General features: G+C 44.2%; 1 protein-coding gene across 1 annotated transcript in view; it reads left to right on the top strand.

The window, feature by feature from the left end:
* LOC129824573 (uncharacterized) overlaps positions 1-22,323 on the top strand; it is a 169,678-nt gene that overhangs the window by 107,806 nt on the left and 39,549 nt on the right. The gene's annotated exons all lie outside the window — the stretch shown is intronic.

Genomic DNA, 22,323 nt, shown 5'->3' on the forward strand with positions numbered 1-22,323 from the left:
CCTCATAGTCCTCTCATAGTCCCTCATAGTCCCTCTCATAGTCCTCTCATAGTCCCTCATAGTCCCCTCATAGTTACCTCATAGTACCCTCATAGTCCTCTCATAGTCCCTCATAGTCCCCTCATAGTCCTCTCATAGTCCCCTCATAGTCCCTTATAGTCCTCTCATAGTCCCTCTCATAGTCCCCTCATAGTCCTCTGATAGTCCCTCATAGTCCTCTCATAGTCCCTCATAGTCCTCTCACAGTCCCTCATAGTCCTCTCATAGACCCCTCATAGTCCTCTCATAGTCCCCTCATAGTCCTCTCATAGTCCCCTCATAGTCCCCTCATAGTCCTCTCAAATTCCTCTCATAGTCCCTTATAGTCCCATATAGTCCTCTCATAGTCCCCTCATAGTCCCCTCATAGTCCTCTCATAGTCCTCTCATAGTCCCCTCATAGTCCCTCATAGTCCCTCTCATAGTTCCTCAAAGTCCCCTCATAGTCCCCTCATAGTCCTCTCATAGTCCCTCATAGTCCCCTCATAGTCCCTCATAGTCCCATATAGTCCCCTCATAGTCCTCTTATAGTCCTCTCATAGTCCCCTCATAGTCCCTCTCATAGTCCCTCATAGTCCCCTCATAGTCCCCTCATAGTCCTCTCATAGTCCCTTATAGTCCCATATAGTCCTCTCATAGTCCCCTCATAGTCCCCTCATAGTCCTCTCATAGTCCTCTCATAGTCCCCTCATAGTCCCCTCATAGTCCCTCATAGTCCTCTCATAGTCCCCTCATAGTCCTCTCATAGTCCCCTCATAGTCCCTCATAGTCCTCTCATAGTCCCTCATAGTCCTCTTATAGTCCCTCATAGTCCTCTCATAGTCCCCTCATAGTCCCTCATAGTCCCCTCATAGTCCCTCATAGTCCCATATAGTCCCCTCATAGTCCTCTTATAGTCCTCTCATAGTCCCCTCATAGTCCTCTCATAGTCCCTCATAGTCCTCTTATAGTCCCTCATAGTCCTCTCATAGTCCCCTCATAGTCCTCTCATAGTCCCCTCATAGTCCTCTTATAGTCCCTCATAGTCCTCTCATAGTCCTCTCATAGTCCCTCATAGTCCTCTCATAGTCCTCTCATAGTCCCTCATAGTCCCTCATAGTCCTCTCATAGTCCCTCATAGTCCCTCTCATAGTCCCCTCATAGTCCCTTATAGTCCTCTCATAGCCCTCTCATAGTCCCCTCATAGTCCCTTATAGTCCTCTCATAGTCCCCTCATAGTCCCTCATAGTCCCATATAGTCCCCTCATAGTCCTCTCATAGTCCTCTGATAGTCCCTCATAGTCCTCTCATAGTCCCCTCATAGTCCCTCATAATCCCCTCATAGTCCTCTTATAGTCCCTCATAGTCCTCTCATAGTCCTCTCATAGTCCCTCATAGTCCCCTCATAGTCCCCTCATAGTCCTCTCATAGTCCTCTGATAGTCCCCTCATAGTCCTCTTATAGTCCCTCATAGTCCTCTCATAGTCCTCTCATAGTCCCTCATAGTCCCCTCATAGTCCCCTCATAGTCCCTCATAGTCCCCTCATAGTCCTCTCATAGTCCCCTCATAGTCCTCTCATAGTCCTCTGATAGTCCCCTCATAGTCCTCTGATAGTCCCCTCATAGTCCTCTGATAGTCCCCTCATAGTCCTCTGATAGTCCCCTCATAGTCCTCTCATAGTCCCCTCATAGTCCTCTCATAGTCCCCTCATAGTCCTCTCATAGTCCCCTCATAGTCCCATATAGTCCTCTGATAGTCCCCTCATAGTCCTCTGATAGTCCCCTCATAGTCCTCTGATAGTCCCCTCATAGCCCTCTCATAGTCCCCTCATAGTCCCTCATAGTCCTCTGATAGTCCCCTCATAGTCCTCTGATAGTCCTCTGATAGTCCCATATAGTCCCCTCATAGTCCCTCATAGTCCTCTGATATTCCCCTCATAGTCCTCTCATAGTCCCCTCATAGTCCCCTCATAGTCCTCTCATAGTCCCCTCATAGTCTCCTCATAGTCCCCTCATAGTCCCCTCATAGTACTCTCATAGTCCCCTCATAGTCCCCTCATAGTCCCCTCATAGTCCTCTCATAGTCCTCTGATAGTACCCTCATAGTCCCCTCATAGTCCTCTGATAGTCCCCTCATAGTCCTCTGATAGTCCTCTGATAGTCCCATATAGTCCCCTCATAGTCCTCTCATAGTCCTCTGATAGTCCCCTCATAGTCCTCTGATAGTCCCCTCATAGTCCCCTCATAGTCCTCTGATAGTCCCCTCATAGTCCCCTCATAGTCCTCTGATAGTCCTCTCATAGTCCCCTCATAGTCCCCTCATAGTCCTCTGATAGTCCTCTCATAGTCCCCTCATAGTCCTCTGATAGTCCTCTCATAGTCCCCTCATAGTCCCCTCATAGTCCTCTGATAGTCCTCTCATAGTCCCCTCATAGTCCTCTGATAGTCCTCTGATAGTCCCCTCATAGTCCCCTCATAGTCCTCTGATAGTACCCTCATAGTCCCCTCATAGTCCCCTCATAGTCCCCTCATAGTCCTCTGATAGTACCCTCATAGTCCCCTCATAGTCCCCTCATAGTCCCCTCATAGTCCTCTCATAGTCCCCTCATAGTCCCCTCATAGTCCCCTCATAGTCCTCTGATAGTCCTCTGATAGTCCTCTGATAGTCCTCTCATAGTCCCCTCATAGTCCCCTCATAGTCCCCTCATAGTCCTCTCATAGTCCCCTCATAGTCCCCTCATAGTCCCCTCATAGTCCTCTCATAGTCCCCTCATAGTCCCCTCATAGTCCCCTCATAGTCCTCTCATAGTCCTCTGATAGTCCCCTCATAGTCCCCTCATAGTCCTCTGATAGTACCCTCATAGTCCCCTCATAGTCCTCTGATAGTCCCCTCATAGTCCCCTCATAGTCCCCTCATAGTCCTCTCATAGTCCTCTGATAGTCCCCTCATAGTCCTCTCATAGTCCCCTCATAGTCCCCTCATAGTCCCCTCATAGTCCTCTCATAGTCCTCTCATAGTCCCCTCATAGTCCCCTCATAGTCCTCTGATAGTACCCTCATAGTCCCCTCATAGTCCTCTGATAGTCCCCTCATAGTCCTCTCATAGTCCCCTCATAGTCCCCTCATAGTCCCCTCATAGTCCTCTCATAGTCCTCTGATAGTCCCCTCATAGTCCCCTCATAGTCCTCTGATAGTACCCTCATAGTCCTCTCATAGTCCTCTGATAGTACCCTCATAGTCCCCTCATAGTCCCCTCATAGTCCCCTCATAGTCCTCTCATAGTCCCCTCATAGTCCCCTCATAGTCCCCTCATAGTCCTCTGATAGTCCTCTGATAGTCCTCTCATAGTCCCCTCATAGTCCCCTCATAGTCCCCTCATAGTCCTCTGATAGTCCCCTCATAGTCCTCTCATAGTCCTCTCATAGTCCTCTGATAGTCCTCTGATAGTCCTCTGATTGTCCTCTCATAGTCCCCTCATAGTCCCCTCATAGTCCCCTCATAGTCCTCTCATAGTCCTCTCATAGTCCTCTGATAGTACCCTCATAGTCCCCTCATAGTCCCCTCATAGTCCCCTCATAGTCCCCTCATAGTCCTCTCATAGTCCCCTCATAGTCCCCTCATAGTCCTCTGATAGTCCCCTCATAGTCCCCTCATAGTCCTCTGATAGTACCCTCATAGTCCCCTCATAGTCCCCTCATAGTCCCCTCATAGTCCTCTCATAGTCCTCTGATAGTACCCTCATAGTCCCCTCATAGTCCTCTCATAGTCCCCTCATAGTCCTCTCATAGTCCCTCATAGTCCCCTCATAGTCCCCTCATAGTCCCCTCATAGTCCCCTCATAGTCCCCTCATAGTCCTCTCATAGTCCCTCATAGTCCCCTCATAGTCCCCTCATAGTCCTCTGATAGTCCCCTCATAGTCCTCTGATAGTCCCCTCATAGTCCTCTGATAGTCCCCTCATAGTCCTCTCATAGTCTCTCATAGTCCTCTCATAGTCCCCTCATAGTCCCCTCATAGTCCTCTGATAGTCCCCTCATAGTCCCCTCATAGTCCTCTCATAGTCCCTCATAGTCCCCTCATAGTCCCCTCATAGTCCCTCATAGTCCCCTCATAGTCCCCTCATAGTCCTCTCATAGTCCCCTCATAATCCCCTCATGTGGCGGTAGCGTAGCCTAGTGGTTAGAGACAGGTAGCCTAGTGGTTAGAGACAGGTAGCCTAGTGGTTAGAGGCAGGTAGCCTAGTGGTTAGAGACAGGTAGCCTAGTGGTTAGAGACAGGTAGCCTAGTGGTTAGAGGCAGGTAGCCTAGTGGTTAGAGACAGGTAGCCTAGTGGTTAGAGGCAGGTAGCCTAGTGGTTAAAGACAGGTAGCCTAGTGGTTAGAGACAGGTAGCCTAGTGGTTAGAGACAGGTAGCCTAGTGGTTAGAGGCAGGTAGCCTAGTGGTTAGAGCAGGTAGCCTAGTGGTTAGAGGCAGGTAGCCTAGTGGTTAGAGCAGGTAGCCTAGTGGTTAGAGCAGGTAGCCTAGTGGTTAGAGGCAGGTAGCCTAGTGGTTAGAGGCAGGTAGCCTAGTGGTTAGAGGCAGGTAGCCTAGTGGTTAGAGACAGGTAGCCTAGTGGTTAGAGACAGGTAGCCTAGTGGTTAGAGGCAGGTAGCCTAGTGGTTAGAGGCAGGTAGCCTAGTGGTTAGAGGAGGCAGGTAGCCTAGGGGTTAGAGACAGGTAGCCTAGTGGTTAGAGACAGGTAGCCTAGTGGTTAGAGACAGGTAGCCTAGTGGTTAGAGACAGGTAGCCTAGTGGTTAGAGGCAGGTAGCCTAGTGGTTAGAGGCAGGTAGCCTAGTGGTTAGAGGCAGGTAGCCTAGTGGTTCGAGGAGGCAGGTAGCCTAGTGGTTAGAGGCAGGTAGCCTAGTGGTTAGAGACAGGTAGCCTAGTGGTTAGAGGCAGGTAGCCTAGTGGTTAGAGGCAGGTAGCCTAGTGGTTAGAGACAGGTAGCCTAGTGGTTAGAGACAGGTAGCCTAGTGGTTAGAGACAGGTAGCCTAGTGGTTAGAGGCAGGTAGCCTAGTGGTTAGAGGCAGGTAGCCTAGTGGTTAGAGGAGGCAGGTAGCCTAGTGGTTAGAGCGTTGGACTAGTAACCGAAAGGTTGCAAGATTGAATCCCTGAGCTGGCAAGGTAAAAATCTGTCGTTCTGCCCCTGAACAAGGCAGTTAACCCACTGTTCCTAGGCCGTCATTGTAAATAAGAAATTGTTCTTAAATGACTTGCTGATTAAATAAATAAAAAATAAAAAATAGTCCCCTCATATTCCATTTAGTCCCTCATAGTACGCTCATAATCCCTCATAGTCACGTGACAGTCCTCTCATATCACACGTCAGTGACAACCCAGTCCAGTTCAATCCAGCCCAGTTCAGTCTCCCACAGTACTCCTCAGCTCTGGTCAGCCCATTAGATTAGGTGTGTGAATGTCTCAGGATCTTTCCAGAATATCTCCCATCCCTCTCCTAGCTATAGCTCCTCGTTAGCCGAGTTAGATTCCTTCTCCTATCAGAGCAGCTTCTGTCTGTTAACTAGATGTCCTAATCTGATTTGCTGTAGGAATGGAATGCTACATATCAACGGAGATAGAAAACCACTTCTCAGAGAAAACGCACTTTACCATTGTCATGCATTCTCAAACATTGTGTTGTCAGAGTAACTCAAGACAGCATTCGCCCACTAAGCTAAAGCTGAATATTTAGCTAGTGAAGCTAACATGAGTCTCCAGATCTTAGGCAGGATAACTCAAGACAGCATTCGCCCACTAAGCTAAAGCTGAATATTTAGCTAGTGAAGCTAACATGAGTCTCCAGATCTTAGGCAGGATAACTCAAGACAGCATTCGCCCACTAAGCTAAAGCTGAATATTTAGCTAGTGAAGCTAACATGAGTCTCCAGATCTTAGGCAGGATAACTCAAGGTTGAAAAACCAAAACATTTGGAATCAACATGTCCCACTCAGATGAAAGTTTATTGGTAACGTACACAGATTTTCAGATGCTATCGCAGGTGCAGCAAAATGCTTGTGTTTCTAGCTCCAACAGTGCAGTAATAATACCTAGCAATACAAAACAATACACACATAATCCAAAAAGAAAAAGAAAAAGAAATGAAGAAACACGAGTCTGCAGTATAAATATACAGTAGCTCCAACAGCATTGGGACAAACTGTTTGTTGTATTGGCTCTGTGCTCCAGCATTTTGGATTTGAAATGATACAATGACTGAGTTTAAAGTGCAGACAGTCAGCTTTAATTTGAGGGTATTTTCATCCATAATGATGAGTGAATACATTTCTAGGGCCTTCCTCTGACAGCGCCTGATATGGAGGTCCTGGATGGCAGGAAGCTTGGCCCCAGTGACGTACTGGGCAGTATGCACTACCCTCTGTAGCATCTTGTGGTCGGAGGCCGAGCAGTTGCCATGCCAGGTGGTGATGCAACCAGTCAAGATGCTCTCGATGGTGCAGCTGTATAACTTTTGAGGACCCATGTCAAATCTTGTCAATTCTCCTGAGGGGGAATAGGCGTTGTCTTGCCCTCTTCACAACTGTCTGGGTTTGTTTGGACCATGATGTGGACACCAAGGAACTTGAAGCTCTCAACCTGCTCCCATTGATGACAATGAGGGCGTGCTTGGCCCACCTTTTCCTGTAGTCCCCGATCATCTCATTTGTCTTGATGAATTTGAGGGAGAGGTTGTTGTCATGGCACCACACTGCCAGCTCTCTGACCTCCTCCCTATAGGCTGTCTCATCGTTGAGGGAGAGGTTGTTGTCATGGCACCACACTGTCAGGTCTCTGACCTCCTCCCTATAGGCTGTCTCATCGTTGAGGGAGAGGTTGTTGTCATGGCACCACACTGTCAGGTCTCTGACCTCCTCCCTATAGGCTGTCTCATCGTTGAGGGAGAGGTTGTTGTCATGGCACCACACTGTCAGGTCTCTGACCTCCTCCCTATAGGCTGTCTCATCGTTGAGGGAGAGGTTGTTGTCATGGCACCACACTGCCAGCTCTCTGACCTCCTCCCTATAGGCCCCCTCATTGTTGTCAGTGATCAGGCCTACCACCGTTGTGTCGTCTGCAAACTTAATGATGGTGTTGCTGGGAGTAAAGGAGGGGACTAAGCATGCACCACTGAGGGACCCCCGTGTTGACGTTCAGCGTGGTAGATGTGTTGTTACCTACCCTTACCACCTGGGGGCCATCAGGAAGTCCAGGAACCAGTTGCAGAGGGAGGTGTTTAGTCCAAAGTTCCTTAGCTTAGCAATGCGCATTGAGGGCACTATGGTGTTGAACGCTGAGCTGGAGTCAATGAATAGCATTCTCACATAGGTGTTCCTTTTGTCCAGGTGGAAAAGGGCAGTGTGGAGTACAGTAGAGATTGCGGAATCTGTGGATCTGTTGGGGCGGTATGCAAATTGGAATGGGTCTATGGTTTCTGGGATGATGGTGTTGATGTGAGCCATGACCAGCCTTTCAAAGCACTTCATGGCTCCACTTGTGAGTGCTATGGATCGGTAGTCATTTAGGCAGGATACCTTGGTGTTTTTGGGCACAGGGACTATGGTGGTCTGCTTGAAACATGTAGGTATTACGGACTTGGTCAGGGACAGGTTGAAAATATCAGTGAAGACAGTTGGTCAGCGCACGCTCTGAGTATACATCCTGGTAATCCAATGTGGAACTGTTTGAAGGTCTTACTCAAATCGGCTATGGAGAGCGTGATCACACAGTCATCCGGAACAACCGGTGCTCTCATACATACTTCAGTGTTATCTGCAACGAATCACGCATATAAGTTATTTATGCTCATCTGGTCGGCTTGTGTCACTGGGCTTCTCGCGGCTGGGCTTCCCTTGTAGTCCGCAATAGTTTGCAAGCCCTGCCACATCTGAAGAGTGTCGGAGCTGGAGTAGGATTCAATCTTAGTCCTGTATTGACGCTTTGCCGGTTCATCGGGGGGGAAGCGGGATTTCTTATGAGCGTCTGGATTAGTGTCCCGCTCCTTGAAAGCGGCAGCTCTACCCTAGCTCAGTGCGGATGTTGCCTGTAATCCATGGCTTCTGGTTGCGGTATGTACGTACGGTCACTGTGGGGACGACATCATTGAGGCACTTATTGATGAAGCCGGTGACTGAGGTGGTATACTCCTCGATGCCATGGGATGAATCCCATAACATATTCCAGTCTGAGCAACAAAACAGTCCTGTAGCTTAGCATCCACGTCATCTGACCCCTTCCGTATTGAGCGAGTCACTGGTACTTCCTGCTTTAGTTTTTGCTTGTAAGCAGGAATCAGGAGGATATAATTATGGTCAGATTTGCCAAATGGAGGGCGAGGGAGATTTTTGTACTTGTCTCTGTGTGTGGAGTAAATGTGATCTTGAGTTTTTTCCCTCTGGTTGCACATTTAACATACTGGTAGACATGATATAAAATGGATTTAAGTTTCCCTGCATTAAAGTCCCCGGTCGCTAGGAGCACTGCCTCTGGATGAGCATTTTCTTGTTTGCTTATGGCCTTACAGCTCGTTGAGTGCAGTTTTAGTGCCAACATCTGTTTGTGGTGGTAGATAGAAAGCTACGAAAAATATAGATGAAAGGTCACTTGGTAAATAGTGTGGTCTACAGCTTATCATGAGATACTCTACCTCAGGCGAACAAAACCTTGAGACTTCCTCAATAATATTAGATTTCGCGCAACAGCTGTTATTGACAAATAGACACAGACCACCACCGCTTGTCTTACCGGAGGCAGCTGTGTCGTCTTGCAGATGCACGGAACACCAAGCCAACTTTATATTGTCCATGTCGTCGTTCAGCCACAACTCCGTGAAACAAAACGTATGACAGTTTTTAATGTCCGGTTGGTAGGATAGTCTCAAACGGAGCTAATCCTGTTTATTCTCCAATGATTGCACGTTGGCCAATGGAACGGATGGTACTTCATGCAAATGACGGGGATTTGGGCCTGGTCCGGTATCAGAAGTAAATCCTTTGTCCTCAGCGAACTTGATGATGGAGTTTGAACTGTGTGAGGTCACGCAGTTATGGTAAAACAGGGAATACAGGAGGGGACTGAGGACGCACCCGTGTTGGGCCCCCGTGTTGAGAATCAGTGTCGAAGAGGTAATGTTGACTACCTTCACCACCTGGGAGCACCCCGACAGGAAGTCCAGGAACCAGTTGCATAGGGAGGAGTTAAGACCCAGGGCTGTGAACTTTGTAATGAGCTTCTAGGGCACTATGGTATTGAAGGCTGAGTGTTACGTTCCCCAGTTTCTGTGTTCTGTTTTGTATTTGAGTGTGTGTTTCAGGAGATGGCTTCCTGAAGTACTCCCCAACCAGGTGATTGGTCAACCCCAGGCTAATTGGTGATTGGAGCTGACCCCGCCCCCTCGTCAAGAAGCAGCTGACTCTAATCACCATTGCCACCTGAAGATAAAAGCCAGTGTTCTGCCCAAGAGAGAAAAGATTGAGAGAGGAGAGAGAGGAGATGAGATTTGGAGTAGAGATTTGGAGATTGAGAGAGAAAAATTAGATTGTGATATAGTGTGGGTTGTGTATCAGAAAGTGTGGTATGTACTGTTGTTGTTGGTAGCAGTTTTTCTATGTCCGGTGTTTGTGAGTGTTTGTGAAATCGTAATTATTACTCTGTTTCGTTTGTTCCCAGGGGGGAAGGAGAAGGCACTTTGGGAGTGTTTAGGCAAGAGGCCCGCGGGCATACATATACCCGTAGTATATTTACTGTCTAGACACACTAGGTAAGACCTGGGCGGACCACCCCCTGTATTTTGGTTAGGGCACCAGGCGGTGTTAAGTTAGGTAAGTTAAGTGGGTAGGCAGGTTAGATAGGAGAGGGGGAACTTTGATATTTACTTTCTTTGCTTTGGTTCCGTCCAGCCCCTTTTCCCCATATTACCGTGTAAGAAAATAAATTCTAGTAAACGGTAAATTCTGCTTTTGTATCATCCTTACTCGCACCTACAGTCCATACCTCTTGCACTTCAGAGAGTTGAGTTGTAGCAGGGAGTTGCGTTCCCTCTTCTCAGAGGCGTGCGTAACATAATGGGGGCTCATCCGGGATCCCATTAAACCCACCGGACCCTGCTGCACTGAGCTCTCTGTGGTTAGTGATTGAGGTGTGATGGTAGGTTGTGAGTTTGGATGACTTGTTTAGTTTGTGTGTTCAGTAAATTGTTGTGTACAAGATGGCTGCCTCAGCCATCTCCAAGTTCATTGAAGCGCCCTCAATTGATTGTTTGGTGAGGTTTCGTAAAGTAGACCTTTTAGCTATAGCTGACCATTATGGATTTGTTATCCCTGAGAAAGCCCTAAAGGCTGAGCTTTTGGTGCTAGTCAGGGAGGGTTTAGTGAGAGAAAGAATTCTCTCATTGCAAGGAGAGGAGACGGGTAGACCTTCTGATGCCAAGTCGGAGGACAGGGCGAAGGAAGGGGTTGCTCGTACCCCCTTTACATTGCCTCGATTCGATCCTTTATCTTCTGCTTCAGGTCATTCAGACGGGACCGCTAGGCTAAAGGTGAGGCTGGCTCGGTTAGAAATGGAGCAAAAAGATAAAGAGAGACAAATGCATTTTGATCTTGAAATTAGGAAAATAGAAGCCGACAAGGAGGTGAGGATCCGACAACTGGAGATAGAAGCTGGCTCCAGTGCGACTCCAAAAGCTGCTCATCATCAAGCCCACTTTGATGTAAGTAAAAATATAGCTTTAGTCCCTCCATTCCGAGAGTTGGAAGTTGATTCCTATTTCTCGGCGTTTGAGCGTGTGGCCGCTGCGCTGCATTGGCCACTCGAGGTTTGGCCTGTCCTGTTACAATGTAAATTGTCTGGGAAAGCCCAGGAAGTAGTAGCTGCTCTCTCCCTGGAAGACAGTTTACATTACGAAACAGTTAAAAATACCGTGTTGCGGGCTTATGAGTTGGTGCCTGAAGCTTATAGACAGCGCTTCAGGAACCACAAGAAACCCTCTCACCGTACTTTTGTTGAGTTTGCTAGGGACAAAGAGTCTCTGTTTAATCGATGGTGTTCAGCCAGCAAAGCTAACACCTTTGCTGATATTCGGGAGTTGATGCTGTTGGAGGATTTTAAAAGCAACCTCCCTGATAGAATTGTAGTTCATTTAAATGAACAGAAAGTGGTGACATTGGCCCAGGCAGCAGTGTTGGCAGATGAGTACGCTTTGACACACAAGACTGTCTTTGGTGCACCTCGTTTTGAAGGTAGACTGATTACGTCATCAGTGCCTCATTCAGGTCGTTTTTCCTCTGACAAGCCTTTTCATGAGAGCCGTGAATGTTTTTACTGTCACCAAAAGGGTCACGTGATTGCGGACTGCCCAGTTTTGAAAAATAAACCGAAACAGTCCCAGTCACCGTCCCCAAAAAGGAAAAGTTTGGGTTTAGTCAAGTCTTTGGCTCGTCCGTTGGTCCGAGGTATTGATTCAGCATTTGAGAAACCGGATCCTGTTTATGCTCCGTTTATTTCTACCGGTTGTGTTTCCTTAACTGGAGAACAAGCTGATCAAAAGCCAATTAAAATCTTACGAGACACCGGGGCGGCGCAGTCAGTAATCATTACTGATGCTTTACCCTGGTCTCCTGAAACGTATTGTGGCTCACATGTTATATTACAGGGGATAGAGACAAAAACAGTACCTGTACCATTACACTGGGTCCACTTAGTGTCAGACTTGGTATCAGGACGTTTCCGTGTTGGTGTAGTGTCTACACTGCCAGTAAAAGGAGTCACATTGCTATTAGGGAATGATATTGCTGGTGGTAACGTTACTCCTGTGTTAGAGGTAGTAGACAACCCAGAAATCAAAATTGCAGATGAGAAATTGGTTCAAGCATTTCCACATGTTTTTCCTGCTTGTGTGTTAACGAGGGCACAATCTCGCAAGCTTGGAGATGTGGTGGATTTGGCTAGTTCCATTTTAGAGAATGTTGAAGTAGAAGACAATGCACCGAGTATTCCTTCTGCAATTCCGACAGTTTTTACTCCTGTAAAAACTAAGAAAGGGGACTGCGAAATCGCACCCCAATTACATGACATTCTTTTGTCTGTCACCCCTGAGAAGGTGATTGAATGTCAAAAAGGAGACACCAGTCTTAGCAAGTGTTTTGCTTCGGTAATTTCCATTGAGGAAGCTAAAACTAGAGAGACTGCCTACTTTATGGAAGCCGGAGTTTTGATGCGTAAATGGGCAGCTCATGACACCGTTAATGACTGGAGTGAAGTGTGTCAAGTGGTTGTTCCTACACCGTTCCGACAGCAGGTGCTGTCACTCTCCCATGACCAGGCGTGGTCTGGACATTTGGGGATCACAAAGACTTATAACCGGGTCCTTCGTCATTTTTTCTGGCCAGGTTTGAAGTCTGACGTGGTCCAATTTTGTAAAACATGTCACGTATGTCAACTCACTGGGAAAGCGAATCAAACAGTTCCTAGAGCACCGCTCTACCCAATTCCTGTGGTGGGGGAACCGTTTGAAAGAGTGATAGTTGATTGTGTAGGTCCGTTGCCGAAAACCAGGTCAGGTAACCAGTTCCTATTAACAATAATGTGCAGTGCTACTCGATACCCAGAGGCTATTCCTCTCCGTACTATTACGGCTAAGACTGTGGTGAAGGCACTGGTGAAGTTCTTCTCTACGTTTGGACTCCCTAAAGTAATCCAAACAGATCAGGGATCCAACTTTATGTCCAAAATGTTTTCAAATGTGTTAAAGACACTGTGTATTTCCCATCAGGTCTCAAGTCCGTATCATGCAGAGAGTCAAGGGGCTCTCGAACGCTGGCATCAGACGCTGAAGGCAATGCTACGCAAGTATTGTATGGATACCAGTACCGATTGGGATGAGGGGGTGCCCTTTGTCCTATTTGCTATTAGGGAAACGATACAAGAGTCCTTAGGGTTTAGCCCTGCTGACCTTGTGTTTGGACACACCCCACGGGGTCCGCTGAAAGTTTTGAAGGAGCATATCTTATCTCCTACACCCAGTAGCGCCCCTAAAAATGTGTTGGATTATGTCAGTAAAATGCGGGAGAGACTGCACGCCGCATGTGCGTTGGCCCAAAAGTCTCTTTCCTCTTCGCAAAAACGCATGAAGGTGCATTATGACAAAAAGGCTGTTGGCCGTTCTTTTGCACCAGGGGATCAAGTTTTAGTTTTGTTGCCAATTCCTGGCTCATCACTGTCAGCACGTTTTTCTGGGCCATATCTGGTGGAAAAGAAACTCAGTGACACCAATTATGTGATAAAGACTCCAGATCGAAGGCGTTCTTCCCGTGTGTGTCATGTTAACATGCTAAAAGAATATTATGTACGTGACTCTCCAGACAGCTCCTTAAGTAAGCCGGTCCAGCCCGTCGTCTCCAGTGTGGCTGCGGTGGTGCTGAAGCCTGGCTGGGACCTAGAGGAGGATAAGGAGGATGGGTTGGAGTTACGCCATACGTTACAGCAGTGTGAACGCCTATGTAATTCAGAGATGCTGAAGAAGTTACCCTCTCAAATGGAACATTTGGATAACGATCAAACTAAGGACCTTATCCTATTGATAAACAGTTTTCTCAGTGTGTTTCAGGACGTTCCAAGTCGCACGTCCATCTTGGAACATGACGTGGATGTAGGGAATGCTGCTCCTATACGTCAGCATCCGTACCGGGTTAATACAAAGAAAAGGGAGGTAATGAAAAGTGAGGTAGCTTATTTATTACAGAATGACATGGCAAAACCCAGTAACAGCTCCTGGAGTTCCCCATGTATTCTTGTTCCTAAGCCTGACGGTACGTCCCGCTTATGCACGGACTATCGTCGAGTAAATGCAGTTACAAAGTCTGATTCTTTTCCTCTACCTCGATTAGATGACTGCATTGATAGAATTGGCTCTGCTGCTTACGTTAGTAAGTTAGATTTGTTAAAAGGTTATTGGCAGGTGCCTCTGACCTCTAGAGCTTCTGACATATCGGCTTTTGTTACGCCTGATAACTTTGTACAATACACTGTGATGCCCTTTGGCATGTGTAATGCACCTGCTACTTTTCAGCGTCTAGTTAACATTGTGTTTGCAGATGTGCCAAATTGTACTGCATACCTTGATGATGTGGTGATCCATTCGTCTACTTGGTCTGATCATCTCTCCACTTTGAAAAGTGTGTTTCAGCGGTTGGAGAATGCTTCTTTAACCCTCAATTTGGCCAAGTGTGAGTTTGGGAAGGCTACGGTGACTTACTTAGGGAAACAAGTGGGACGAGGTCAAGTGCGCCCAGTAACTGGCAAAGTGGAAGCAATTGTTGCTTTTCCTGCTCCCACGACTCGACGCCAGTTGCGCAGATTCCTAGGGATGGTAGGGTACTATCGTACATTCTGTAAGAATTTCTCGACGGTAGTAGCTCCCCTTTCATCTCTGCTTAGTCCCAAGGTACCATTTAGGTGGTCCAAGGACTGTAACCATGCGTTTGAGTCCGCTAAAGCGCTACTTTGTAGTGCCCCAGTGCTTGCCGCCCCCAACTTTGACAAACCTTTTAAGTTGGAGGTTGACGCTAGTATAGTGGGGGTGGGTGCGGTTCTCTTACAGGAAGATGAAGACGGAGTGGATCGGCCCGTCAGTTTCTTTTCCCGTAAGTTCAACTCGTGTCAGTCAAGGTACTCCACAATTGAACAAGAGACGCTAGCTTTATTGCTAGCCTTACAGTTCTTTGAGGTATATGTGGGATCCAGTGCCTTTCCTGTAATGGTCTTCACGGACCATAATCCTTTAGTGTTCTTAAAGCAAATGTACAATCAGAACCGCCGCCTTATGCGGTGGGCTCTGATTGTACAAGGATATAATGTACAGATAACCTATGTGAAGGGCTCAGCGAATGTGGTTGCTGACGCTCTATCACGGGTTTACTAACTGGGGAAGCGTTGGTTTTTGTTATTACAAACTGTATGTTTGCAATTTTTGTGGTGGGCGTGTTACGTTCCCCAGTTTCTGTGTTCTGTTTTGTATTTGAGTGTGTGTTTCAGGAGATGGCTTCCTGAAGTACTCCCCAACCAGGTGATTGGTCAACCCCAGGCTAATTGGTGATTGGAGCTGACCCCGCCCCCTCGTCAAGAAGCAGCTGACTCTAATCACCATTGCCACCTGAAGATAAAAGCCAGTGTTCTGCCCAAGAGAGAAAAGATTGAGAGAGGAGAGAGAGGAGATGAGATTTGGAGTAGAGATTTGGAGATTGAGAGAGAAAAATTAGATTGTGATATAGTGTGGGTTGTGTATCAGAAAGTGTGGTATGTACTGTTGTTGTTGGTAGCAGTTTTTCTATGTCCGGTGTTTGTGAGTGTTTGTGAAATCGTAATTATTACTCTGTTTCGTTTGTTCCCAGGGGGGAAGGAGAAGGCACTTTGGGAGTGTTTAGGCAAGAGGCCCGCGGGCATACATATACCCGTAGTATATTTACTGTCTAGACACACTAGGTAAGACCTGGGCGGACCACCCCCTGTATTTTGGTTAGGGCACCAGGCGGTGTTAGCCTGTCTAGGATCAGCGTGGCGCTAGCGGCACCCCCCCCCCCCCCCCACTGAAAAACCAGTGCCGCGAAATTCAAAAAAAATATATTTTTAAAATATTTAACTTTCACACATTAAAGTCCAATACAGCTAATGAAAGACACAGATCTTGTGAATCCAGTCAACATTTCCGATTTTTAAAATGTTTTACAGGGAAGACACAATATGTAAAGATGTACATCTATTACCTAAAAACACATTAGCATAATCCACCATCTTTTATTTGTCCACCAACACCAGTAGCCATCACCAATTCGGCTAAACTAAGATATTTATAGCCCCTAACCAACAAAAAAACTCATTAGATGACAGTCTGATAACATATTTATGGTATGGGATAGGTTTTGTTAGAAAAAAGTGCATATTTCAGGTAGATGGCATAGTTTACAATTGCACCCACCATCACAAATGGACTAGAATAATTACAATGAGCAACGTGTTTACCTAACTACTAATCATCAAACATTTCGTAAAAATACACAGCATACACGAATCGAAAGACACAGATCCTGTGAATACAGACAATATTTCAGATTTTCTAAGTGTCTTACAGCGAAAACACAATAAATCGTTATATTAGCTTAGCACATAGCAATTAGCAGCCCAGCATTGATTCTAGCCAAAGTGAGCGATAAAAGTCAACATCGCCAAAAGATATTAATTTTTTCACTAACCTTCTCAGAATTCTTCCGATGACACTCCTGTAACATCATATTACACATTCCATATAGAGTTTGATCGCAAATGTTTATATTTAGCCACCAAAATCATGGTTAGACAATGTGAAATGTAGACAAGCTGGTAAAGAAAATGTCCTTGCGCCACTTAGACAGTGATCTACTCTTATACATAAATACTCATAAACGTGACTAAAAAATATAGGGTGGACAGGGATTGATAGACAATTTAATTCTTAATACAATTGCGTTATTACATTTTTTAATTTATCCTTACTTTTCAATACAGTTTGCGCCTAGCGAAGCTACGTCATAAAACATGGCGTTCTAAGCCACTAAAATGTTTCGACAGAAACACGATTTATCATAATAAAAATGTCCTACCTTGAGCTGTTCTTCCATCAGTATCTTGGGCAAAGGATCCTTTCTTGGGAGAAATCGTCTTTTGGTGGAAAGCTGTCCTCTTGCCATGTGGAAATGTCAACTGCGTTCGGGATGAACTGAAAAGCGTGCCCAACTTTTCACATCGTTGCAAAAATAAATGTCCCAAAATCGCACTAAACGGATATAAATTGCTATAAAACGCTTTAAATTAACTACCTTATGATGTTTTTAACTCCTATAACGAGTGAAAAGATGACCGGAGAAATATAACAGGCTAAACTAACGCTTGGAACAGGTGCGCGCCGGGGTCCTCTAGGCTCATGACGCAGCTCCCAAAGAATGACTAGCTTCAGGGTTTTTTGATTTGTAGGGCCTGTGAACGCGCAATCGACACCGTTGGAATCGTCATCACGTAAAGGCATCCAGGGGAAGACGTAAGAAGTGTCCGTATAGTCATAGCAACGACAGTGCCCTTTTAAATGACTTCAGAAGAGTGGCCAACATTTCTCAAATCTGACTCCATGTCAGGGAAATTGCTGTAGAATGGGCTCTGTTCCACTTAGAGACAAAATTTCAACTCCTATAGAAACTATAGACTGTTTTCTATCCAATAATAATAATAATATGCATATTGTACGATCAAGGATTTTGTGGGAAGCCGTTTAAAAAATTAGCCACATTAGCATAAATAGTCTAAACAGCGCCCCCATCCCCAACAGGTTAAGTTAGGTAAGTTAAGTGGGTAGGCAGGTTAGATAGGAGAGGGGGAACTTTGATATTTACTTTCTTTGCTTTGGTTCCGTCCAGCCCCTTTTCCCCATATTACCGTGTAAGAAAATAAATTCTAGTAAACGGTAAATTCTGCTTTTGTATCATCCTTACTCGCACCTACAGTCCATACCTCTTGCACTTCAGAGAGTTGAGTTGTAGCAGGGAGTTGCGTTCCCTCTTCTCAGAGGCGTGCGTAACACTGAGCTGTAGTCGATGAACATCAGCCTCACATATGCATAACTCTTGTCCAGGTGGGTGAGGGCAGTGTGCAGTGTAATGGCGATTGCGTCGTCTGTGAATCTGTCAGGGCGGGAGGCGAATTGGTGAGGGTCGTGTGGGTCGGGGAGGGAGGAGGTGATGTGGTCTTTGACTAGCCTCTCAAAGCACTTCATGATGATGGAAGTGAGTGTTACGGGTCGGTAGTCATTCAGTTCAGTTACTTTCCCTTTCTTGGACAGGGGGATGATAGTGGACATCTTGGGCAGGGGGATGATAGTGGACATCTTGAAGCAGGGGGATGATAGTCGACATCTGGAAGCAGGGGGATGATAGTGGACATCTGGAAGCAGGGGGATGATAGTGGACATCTTGGAGCAGGGGGATGATAGTGGACATCTTGAAGCAGAGGGATGATAGTGGACATCTTGGGCAGGGGGATGATAGTGGACATCTGGAAGCAGAGGGATGATAGTGGACATCTGGAAGCAGAGGGATGATAGTGGACATCTGGAAGCAGGGGGATGATAGTGGACATCTTGAAGCAGGGGGATGATAGTGGACATCTGGAAGCAGGGGGATGATAGTGGACATCTTGAAGCAGAGGGATGATAGTGGACATCTTGAAGCAGGGGGATGATAGTGGACATCTTGAAGCAGAGGGATGATAGTGGACATCTTGAAGCAGAGGGATGATAGTGGACATCTGGAAGCAGAGGGATGATAGTGGACATCTGGAAGCAGGGGGATGATAGTGGACATCTGGAAGCAGAGGGATGATAGTGGACATCTGGAAGCAGAGGGATGATAGTGGACATCTGGAAGCAGAGGGATGATAGTGGACATCTGGAAGCAGGGGGATGATAGTGGACATCTTGGAGCAGGGGGATGATAGTGGACATCTTGATGTAGGTGGGTATAGCCGCCTGGGAGAGATGTTCGAGAACAACAGCCGGCTGGTCTGCAAATGATCTGAGGGCATGGCTAGGGGTTTCGTCTGGGCCGGCAGCCTTGCCAGGGTTAACACGTTTGAATGACTTACATCCTCAGTGGAGACTGTGAGTGTATCCCACGTTGTCATTGGGGGCTCTCCTCGGCAGCTGCGGGGCTTTGTATAGACAGTATATATGATGGTGCATATAGACAGTATATATGATGGTGTATATATGATGGTGTGTATAGACAGTATATATGATGGTGTATATAGACAGTATATATGATGGTGTGTATAGACAGTTTATATGATGGTGTATATATGATGGTGTGTATAGACAGTATATATGATGGTGTGTATAGACAGTATATATGATGGTGTGTATAGACAGTATATATGATGGTGTGTATAGACAGTATATATGATGGTGTATATATGATGGTGTGTATAGACAGTATATATGATGGGGTGTATAGACAGTATATGTGATGGTGTGTATAGACAGTATATATGATGGTGTATATATGATGGTGTGTATAGACAGTATATGTGATGGTGTATATATGATGGTGTATATAGACAGTATATGTGATGGTGTATATAGACAGTATATGTGATGTTGTGTATAGACAGTATATATGATGGTGTATATATGATGGTGTGTATAGACAGTATATATGATGGTGTGTATATGATGGTGTATATAGACAGTATATATGATGGTGTGTATAGACAGTATATATGATGGTGTATATATGATGGTGTGTATAGACAGTATATATGATGGTGTGTATAGACAGTATATATGATGGTGTATATAGACAGTATATATGATGGTGTGTATAGACAGTATATGTGATGGTGTGTATATGATGGTGTATATAGACAGTATATATGATGGTGTGTATAGACAGTATATATGATGGTGTATATATGATGGTGTGTATAGACAGTATATATGATGGTGTGTATAGACAGTATATATGATGGTGTATATAGACAGTATATGTGATGGTGTGTATAGACAGTATATATGATGGTGTATATATGATGGTGTGTATAGACAGTATATATGATGGTGTATATAGACAGTATATATGATGGTGTATATAGACAGTATATATGATGGTGTGTATAGACAGTATATGTGATGGTGTATATAGACAGTATATATGATGGTGTATATATGATGGTGTATATAGACAGTATATGTGATGGTGTATATATGATGGTGTATATAGACAGTATATATGATGGTGTGTATATGATGGTGTATATAGACAGTATATGTGATGGTGTGTATAGACAGTATATATGATGGTGTATATAGACAGTATATGTGATGGTGTATATATGATGGTGTATATAGACAGTATATGTGATGGTGTGTATATGATGGTGTATATAGACAGTATATGTGATGGTGTGTATATGATGGTGTATATAGACAGTATATGTGATGGTGTATATATGATGGTGTGTATAGAAAGTATATGTGATGGTGTGTATAGACAGTATATATGATGGTGTATATAGGATGGTGTGTATATGATGGTGTATATAGACAGTATATATGATGGTGTATATATGATGGTGTGTATAGACAGTATATGTGATGGTGTGTATAGACAGTATATATGATGGTGTATATAGGATGGTGTGTATATGATGGTGTATATAGACAGTATATATGATGGTGTATATATGATGGTGTGTATAGACAGTATATATGATGGTGTGTATAGACAGTATATGTGATGGTGTATATAGACAGTATATATGATGGTGTGTATAGACAGTATATATGATGGTGTATATATGATGGTGTATATAGGATGGTGTATATAGGATGGTGTATATAGGATGGTGTATATAGACAGTATATGTGATGGTGTGTATAGACAGTATATATGATGGTGTGTATATGATGGTGTATATAGACAGTATATATGATGGTGTGTATATGATGGTGTATATAGACAGTATTTGTGATGGTGTGTATAGACAGTATATATGATGGTGTATATGGACAGTATATATGATGGTGTATATAGACAGTATATATGATGGTGTGTATAGACAGTATATATGATGGTGTATATATGATGGTGTATATATGATGGTGTATATAGACAGTATATATGATGGTGTATATATGATGGTGTATATATGATGGTGTATATAGACAGTATATATGATGGTGTATATAGAGAGTATATATGATGGTGTATATATGATGGTGTATATATGATGGTGTATATAGACAGTATATATGATGGTGTATATATGATGGTGTATATAGACAGTATATATGATGGTGTATATATGATGGTGTGTATAGACAGTATATATGATGGTGTATATATGATGGTGTGTATAGACAGTATATATGATGGTGTATATAGACAGTATATATGATGGTGTATATATGATGGTGTATATAGACAGTATATATGATGGTGTGTATAGACAGTATATATGATGGTGTGTATAGACAGTATATATGATGATGTATATAGACAGTATATATGATGGTGTGTATAGACAGTATATATGATGGTGTGTATAGACAGTATATATGATGGTGTATATAGACAGTATATATGATGGTGTATATATGATGGTGTGTATAGACAGTATATATGATGGTGTATATATGATGGTGTATATAGACAGTATATATGATGGTGTATATATGATGGTGTGTATAGACAGTATATATGATGGTTTATATGTGATGGTGTATATAGACAGTATATGTGATGGTGTGTATAGACAGTATATATGATGGTGTGGATAGACAGTATATATGATGGTGTAAATAGACAGTATATATGATGGTGTATATATGATGGGGTGTATAGACAGTATATATGATGGTGTGTATAGACAGTATATATGATGGTGTATATATGATGGTGTGTATAGACAGTATATATGATGGTGTGTATAGACAGTATATATGATGGTGTATATATGATGGTGTGTATAGACAGTATATATGATGGTGTATATAGACAGTATATATGATGGTGTGTATAGACAGTATATATGATGGTGTATATATGATGGTGTATATAGACAGTATATATGATGGTGTATATATGATGGTGTATATAGACAGTATATATGATGGTGTATATATGATGGTGTATATAGACAGTATATATGATGGTGTGTATAGACAGTATATATGATGGTGTATATATGATGGTGTAAATAGACAGTATATATGATGGTGTGTATAGACAGTATATATGATGGTGTATATGGACAGTATATATGATGGTGTATATATGATGGTGTATATAGACAGTATATATGATGGTGTGTATAGACAGTATATATGATGGTGTATATATGATGGTGTGTATAGACAGTATATATGATGGTGTATATAGACAGTATATATGATGGTGTATATAGACAGTATATATGATGGTGTATATATGATGGTGTATATAGACAGTATATATGATGGTGTATATAGACAGTATATGTGATGGTGTATATAGACAGTATATGTGATGGTGTGTATAGACAGTATATATGATGGTGTGTATAGACAGTATATATGATGGTGTATATATGATGGTTTATATAGACAGTATATATGATGGTGTATATATGATGGTGTAAATAGACAGTATATATGATGGTGTGTATAGACAGTATATATGATGGTGTATATATGATGGTGTAAATAGACAGTATATAT

The sequence above is a fragment of the Salvelinus fontinalis genome, chromosome 26 (genome assembly GCF_029448725.1).
Source record: "Salvelinus fontinalis isolate EN_2023a chromosome 26, ASM2944872v1, whole genome shotgun sequence".
Taxonomy (NCBI): Eukaryota; Metazoa; Chordata; class Actinopteri; order Salmoniformes; family Salmonidae; genus Salvelinus; species Salvelinus fontinalis.